Source organism: Capsicum annuum, chromosome 9 (genome assembly GCF_002878395.1).
Source record: "Capsicum annuum cultivar UCD-10X-F1 chromosome 9, UCD10Xv1.1, whole genome shotgun sequence".
In the NCBI taxonomy this organism is placed as follows: domain Eukaryota; kingdom Viridiplantae; phylum Streptophyta; class Magnoliopsida; order Solanales; family Solanaceae; genus Capsicum; species Capsicum annuum.
Window position 1 is genome coordinate 199,549,545 of NC_061119.1, and position 8,472 is coordinate 199,558,016.

Below are 8,472 nucleotides of genomic sequence, written 5' to 3' on the forward strand. Positions count from 1 at the left end.
AAGATGAACTAAATCTAGCATTTAATTCATCTTTGTTTGGTTTGTTAAATAAATAAGTTATACGAATAGAAATGAAAATATTTCTGCCTTTTCTTTTGTACGAGGAGTGAATCTGTTGAGGTTATTGATGATAATTATGTGTAGTCATTGCTGAAAAATTTCTTATTTTTGAATGTCTTCTGGTGACTTTCGTACAACACTTCCTTAATATTGAGAGATTATTAATAATGCCTTCTGAAGACTTTCGCTCTGGCAAGATTTTTTGCTGGTGGTGTAGACTTTTGCATGGCGGATATCTTGTCATCAGCAAAAATTCTTATCGTAGAAAAAGTTTTGTGAAGGCATGGCTAGGAATATCTCAATATCAATTGATATTGAGAGATTCTGTTGATTCCATCTGAAGACTTGCGCCTTGGCAAGCATTTCTGGCAACGGTGTAGACTTTTGCATAGCAGATATCTTGTCATCTATATTGGAGAAGAACGATAAGTAGAAAGGCAGAGAGATTGAGCTCGTTTAATTTGTGCACTAACTCGGGACGATTTTTTTGATAGGGTAATGAGGCTGGAGATATGTAACGTCTGATAGGCTTGGCATAGTCGATTTAGATCGCACACTACATAACTCCTTGCTTATTAATTTATCAAATTGGTTGAGTAAGCTGCATTGAGAAACGCTCGATAAAAGTGTTGTTCAATTGTTGGGACCACATCTTCAGTGTGCATCAACATATTTTGACCTAAAACAAACACAACAACCCTCCATGTAGCCTTTAAGGCTTCAGAAGAAAGTGTTCTGAAGGCCTTCTAAAATGCCACAACTTTTAAGGTGGTGTTCCTGATCGAGCTCACAAGAGATCAGGAACTCTAGACCAACTTCAAAGATGGAAACGACCATCTTGAATAAAGAATCAGCAAGCTGGAGGCAAGCTTGAAAATTATCAAAATTCACAAATTAAAGCAAGCCTCTGATCTTCTCCAAGAAATGTTGAAAGCATGCTAAGGCTATAAAACACAATCAATTATAACCATATTGCTATGGAAGTGATGATACTCAATTTTTCTTTCAATCACGTTTGTGATTTCGATCAGGTCAACAACAGTGGACCTAATCGGAACAACAAATAAGAAGGCATGAGATTCAATTTAAAATTTAGAAATTGCCGCCTTCGCTTAGATTCCTTACTTTAACTGAAGTTGTTGTTGGTGGAAGTTTTCTTGACTTACTGTATAATATTTCAACCTTCAATTCTATTAAGGTTGCTTTCTTGGTCTTCTGCTATTTTCTATCTAGGTGATAATCCCGACCATGCTACCTAGTTATATCTCCCTAGCAAAGCAACTATCTGAACTATTTTTCTCTTAGACAAACAACAAATAGATTTTTCATTACCGGATACACTTTCATATTTGCACTTAATACAAATTTCTTATGTTTTAAGATAATTTCATCGGTCAGATTCACTAGAAGTTTCTTTCTATCATGTGTCTCAATTAGCTCTCAGATGATATAGTCTTTTATCAACCACCCATTTTCCCTCGAAGGCATTCTTCTACCGCATCTTCTGGAATATAATCATCACTCCGAGCAATCCAACCATATAAATTTGGGCTAGGGCAATAATTATATTGGTTTTTCGTTCTTGTTAGATGTAGTGCTAGGCTTCAAAGGCCTTCTCAGAGTCCAATGCACCCTAAAAGTTAGTCCAATCGCTATTGAATCTCTTTACAATGGCACCAAAACTAGATCTCTTCACAATGCTTGTCAAATAAACATGAGCAATAACCGACATTAAATCTTAACAGGGTATCAGAACCATATTCATGGTCCCTCAGCCTTATCAGTTCGGACCTACCAAACTTAACTGTAAAATTGCAGATATCTTATTTGAATGATTGATGACTAATCGGTAAAAACAACATTCACAAAATCAGTGTACTTTATGTGTGTTTCCATAATAACATTATCAGTAATATATACCTCCTACATATGAAGTGGTTCCATCTACATGCAACTTATTTCTCAGAACCCATCTTTACTACAGCCTCTTATGATGGCCGGGCAAAAATTGATCAATTGTCAGTTCCTTATGTATGCGAAGAAAAAAAATTGATGTCTTAGAAAGAAAATTATTCATTTGTTCAATAGCTGTAGAGTTTGTTGCAACAGATATGGAGTTTGTTGCAACAGATGCGGAGTCCATTGGAATACATCAAACCAGCCTTGCTGATGATTTGATTTAGTCCAACAGTTGCTTCGTCTGTTGCAACATCAACAACAACATAAACTATAATGAAACAATAAATAAAAAACATCAACAACAAAGAACAAACAACATTTGTTCCAACACCATCACTAACATCATCAACAACCAAGAAGAAACATCATTTGCTCCAACACCATCAATAATACCATACTACAACTTTCAACAATGCCAACCCCACCAACAACATCAATAACAGCGTAAACAACAAATAAACAAATAAAATACATACAAAAAATAATACTGCCAACAAGACTTTTAAACTTCTCTCAACAGAATACTTTTTTTACATATTGTAATAAAAATTCTTGATTTGTTTATTCAACACTAAAAAGTTCCTTCAAATTTTTTAAATAAATATCATATGGGTAAATAGTAATTAAATAAAAAACAAATATAAATAACTTGCAAAGAAGAAGACGAGAATAAAAGAGCAATAGTGAACCATACCTTAACTTCAAAAGGGGATCAAAATAATAATTTCCGTAAAGGAAAGATATGGATCGGTTTAGACTTGAAAGGATCTTTATGAGAAAGAGAAGAGAAAAGAGAGAAAAAAGGCGATGATAACCCTAACCTAAAGAGGAGAGGAAAAAAGATGAGAGATGAATAAAATAAATTTAGGGCTGAAGCTGAGGAGAGATGAGATAATTCTAGATGTATCATGTACGTAGACGTAGGTCTCAATATTCATTAATTAATATAATTAATATTCATTAATAATTTGAGGGGCACGAGGAAGACTTGTGACATTGAAAAGAGAAGATAAGACTACTCAATGAACACATTTTTGAGTTATCTAAGAAAAAAAAACTCATCATTTTTTACCGCATTTTGTAGTGCTTACTACTTTATCTACTCGGAAAGAATCTTTCTTTAAAATTAAAAGAAAAAAAAGATTTTCAAACAGATATGTCATCTGTTGCAACAGATAGTAATATCTGTTTAAAAATCCCAACAACAAAGTCATCTGTTACAATAGATACAAATATCTATTTAAAAATCCCTTTCCATTTGATAATTAAATTAGATATGTCAACTGTTACAACAGATGTCAATATCTATTTAAATATCCCAATAACTCAGTCATCTGTGATGATAGATGCAAATGTCCATTTGATAATTAAATTAGATATATCATCCGTTACAACAGATATCAATATCTGTTTGAAAATTTTCAATAGCTCAGTCATCTGTCACAACAGATATAAATGTTTATATGATAATTAAATTAGATATGTCATCTGTTGCAATAGATGTGAATATCTGTTAGAAATTTCCACTGTCTCAGTCGTTTGTTCAAACAAATTTAAGTGCAATTTATTTAGCTGGAACTAGGGATGAATGAATGAGATCATAGGGTCAACAACAACTTCAATTGAGTCTTTGCAATTGCATGGCATTGGTATTGCGTTCATCCCGACCCAGGTCATCGATCTATCACTCTGAGTTGAAATAAGATCTCAATAACTTAATGTTAAGATTAATAGTACCTAACTTGATTTAAGTGGAACTAGGGATAAATGAATGAGTTCATAGGGGTAACTAGAACTTTGATTCAGTCTTTGCAATTGGTGTTGGTATTGCGTTCATCCCGACATGGGTCGTCGATAGTTGAAATGAGCTCTCATTAACTTAAAGTTAGGATTAATAGTACCTAAATTGATTTAGGTGGAACTAGGGATGAATGAACGAGTTCATAGGGTCAACAACAACTTTAATTGAGTCTTTGCAATTGGATGGTGTTGGTATTGCATTCATCCCGACCCAAGTCGTCAATCGAGCACTTTGAACTGAAATGAGGTCTCAATAACTTAATGTTAAGATTAATAGTACCTAAATTGATTTAGGTGGAAATAGGGATGAATGAATGAGTTCATAAGGTCAACTACAATTTCAATTGAGTCTTTACAATTGGTGTTGGTATTGCGTTCATCCCAACCTGGGTCGTCAATCGATCACTCTGAGTTGAAATGAGCTCTCATTAACTTAATGTTAGGATTAATAGTACCTAAATTGATTTAGGTGGAACTAGGGATGAATGAATGATTTCATAGGGTCAACTACAACTTTAATTGAGTCTTTGTAATTGCATGATGTTGGTATTGCGTTCATCCCGACCCGAGTCGTCGATCGATCACTTTGAGTTGAAATGAGCTCTCAATAACTTAATGTTAATATTAGTAGTACCTAAATTGATTTATGTGGAATTAGGGATGAATGAATGAGTTCATTGGGTCAACTACAACTTCAATTGAGTCTTTGTAATTGCACGGTGTTTGGTATTGTGTTCATCCCTACCCGGGTCGTCGATCGATCACTCTGAGTTGAAATAAGCTCTCAATAACTTAATGTTAAGATTAATTATACCTAAATTGATTTATGTGGAACTAGGTACGAATGAATGAGTTTATAGGGTCTACTACAACTTCAATTGAGTCTTTGTAATTGGTGTTGGTATTGCATTCATCCCGACCTGGATCGTCGATCGATTACTCTGAGTTGAAATGAGTTCTCAATAACTTAAAGTTAAGATTAATAGTACCTAAATTGATTTTGATGGCACTAGGGGTGAATGAATAAGTTCATAGAGTCAACTACAACTTTAATTGAGTCTTTGCAATTGGTGTTGGTATTGCATTCATCCTAACTGGAGTCGTCGATCGATCACTCTGAGTTGAAATGAGCTCTCATTAGCTTAATGTTAGGATTAATATTACCTAAATTGATTTAGGTGGAACTAAGGATGAATGAATGAGCTCATAGGGCTAACAACAACTTTAATTGGGTATTTACAATTGCATGGCATTGGTATTGCGTTCATCCTAAATCGGGTCATCGATCGATCACTCTGAGTTGAAATAAGCTCTCAATAACTGAATGTTAGGATTAATCTTACCTAAATTGATTTATGTGGAACTAGATATGAATGAATGAGCACATAGGGTGAACAACAACTTTAATTGAGTCTTTGCAATTGCATGGTGTTGGTATTGCGTTCATCCCGACCTGGGTCGTCGATCGATCACTCTGAGTTGAAATAAGCTATCATTAACTTAATGTTAAGATTAATAGTACCTAAATTGATTTAGGTCAAACTATGGATGAATGAATGGGCTCATAGGGTCAACAACAACTTCAATTGAGTCTTTACAATTGCATGGCATTGGTATTGCCTTCATCCCGACCCGAGTCGTCGATCAATCACTCTAAGTTAAAATGAGCTCTCATTAACTTAATGTTAAGATTAATAGTACCTAAATTGATTTAGGTGGAACTAGGGATGAATGAATGAGTTCATAGGATCAGCTGCAACTTCAATTGAGTCTTTACAATTGGTGTTGGTATTGCGTTCATCCTGACCCGGGTCGTTGATCGATCACCCTGAGTTGAAAAGATCTCTCATTAACTTAATGTTTTAAAAACTAGTATATCTCTTGAAATTTTACAATTTAATTATGATCAATTCGGACCAAATTAACAATTTCAAAACTTGTCATTCTTTTCCAAATTTACAAATCAACCCATACAAATCATCCATTTGCGGGAAAAACTTTTCCTCATTTTAAATCTCAAGTTCTCCTTCTTCTCTCTCTCTCTCTCTCTCTCTCTCTCTCTCTCTCTTAACAGTACAAACAACAACTACTCAACATAATTCTCAACCCTTCAAAACATATTAATTTTCTTCCCATTTTCGACTATATAGTTGTTATTTTCGACTTTATTCTCGCTTGTATCTGTCATTTTCTTTGTCTTCGCAGGTAATAGAGTTTGAGAAGAGTTCTACATTTGTTCTTCAATCTAAAAATTAGGGATTTTTAGTTAATGATGAAAAAGAATACTTTTAGTTGTATTATCTTCGAGAATGGGTTAACAATTTTGTATTTTGATGCTAAAAAAGTTGGAAACACCTGAGAAAACCCTAGTTTTTATCTCAGTGTTTTGTTAACTGTTGGGGTATTATTGGATGGTGTTTGTGGTATTGTTGGTAGATGTTGTTGTTGGTGTTGGTATTTGTGTTTTTGGTGGTGGTGTCGGTGGTCTTGTTGTTGGTATTGGTGGAATTGATGGTGGTCTTAGTGGCATTGGTAGTGGCATTGGTTGTGGTGTTGGTGGTCCATCTGTTGCAATAGGTGAGATATCTATTGGTAGATATTAAATAGGTCTTCAAACAGATTCCCCATCTGTTTCAGCTGATAGGTTATCCATTGAAGTATTTTTTTGGTAATGTGGCGTAGAATAATTTATTGAAATTTGTCTTATCTTTTTTTTTTTTTTAAATTACATAGATATCAAATGCAATGTATCTGAGGTAATTTTATTCACTTTTGTATCATTATTCTAGCTTATTTTGCCTTGTTTTGAGAGCAATTTGAGTGTTTATTAACGTGTTCATATTAATATAAATGAGCATTTAAGTGTCCAAGTATGTGATTACGATGTCCAAAGTATTTTTCAAACAAGTTTGTGCTTAATTGAGTAATTTAGAGTTGAACCCGGAAAATTAGTTTTACTAGTTTGAGCTAGGTGTGTGTCTAGTTGGTTTCGGTGGATTCTAATGTGTTTAATTTGTTCCAAATATTTTAATGGTATAATTGTGAGTGGAATAACTTATTTGTAATGTGCAAAGTTTAATTTGATTAAGTCAAGAGTTAAAAAAATAAGTGGATGATCATTGCGAATTTGCCTTATCTTAGCTCTTGTTTTGATTTGTTGTTGAGAATATTGTGTTGTTTTGATCTTTAATATGTGGTGTATGATACTGTAGGATGTTTGATGAACTAAATACAGTGATATATTGATGATAAAAAGGCTCAAAATTCATTTAAAATATACTACAAAAGGCATGGGCAAAGGATAGAACATTCCACATTTAACCAAATTTTTGAATACAAATTTTAGTGAAACAATGCAAATTCAACGCGTTGCATTGATGTGCCAACGCGTTGAACAACGTGTCGCGTCGCTCAAATTAAAACAGTGCAAAGTCAAAGCAGCGCTGACACGGAATGAAACAATAAAGAGCATTGTGGGAATCTTGTTATTGGCTGACGTGCAAGTCGTCTAATCCTATTTAAATTAGGATGAAAATATATGTGCATACAGCTGGACATTTTGATTATTTGGACAAGACAAAATTTTATGAATATAAAGGGGGGTGGAGAAATATATTCACTGAACACGTCAAGCCACGAGAGAACACTGTTTAGAGAATTATATACGGAGGCGACTACATGGTTTATTAGGTTTTCATTTTATTTTTAGTCTTTAATTTTTCATATCATATATTCAAATATTTGAATCTTGATTATGAATATTAGTGGCTAAAAAACCCCTTTCCGAGGTTAAAGCCAAGAATATGATTACTATTATTTTGGATTAAATTCGTTAATTTTGCTTATCATATTTTATTGTTTGTTTATTCTTATTTTAATTATTTTATGGAAATACATATATTGTCAACCTTTTGATCTCGGGAGAGGGAATAGGGAGATAGAACACAGGATAAATAAAGTTTGGGATTTTATTCTTTTATAAAATAAAGAACTAAACTTAGCGTCTAGGATAGGGAGGTACTTAGATGCCTTACTTGATTCATAAGTAGGACGATAGCTTTAATTAACTTAATTGAATTATTACATCCCCACTCGACAATGTAGTTGTAATGTCCAGATTAGGTAAAAGATTATAGGTTGGGAAACCATGATCATACAATTAACCCTACGAATCAACAATCAAGATAAGCAAATTAGCGGATGACATTCAATAACATAGTATGATTGTTCGGAGTGCTTTAACCCTGGACTTTTCTCCATTGATTGTCCCAAGATTTTTATTTTCCCGCATTATTTATTTTATTTTTAATTTATAAAATTACAAACTCTCTTTTTGTTTATTTTTTCTCAATTAGTTAGACTAGAATTAGATAGGTGGCGAACGCAAGTCCCTGCGAGATCGATACTTGGGCTTCTTTGAAGTCACTATATTACTTGATAAGACCACGTACACTTGCGTGCACGCTTGGGCGCTGTTAAGTTTTGGGCGCCGTTGCCGGGGACTTGCAATTAGGCAAGTATCTTAATTTTAGTTTTTCTATATTGAGTTGTAAATAGTTTTTATTTTTTTCAGTTTCTTTTTATTTTCCTTTATTCCTATTTTTCTCACACTTTTCTTGAGATGTCATCCTAGGATAGATGGTTTTTGAGTGA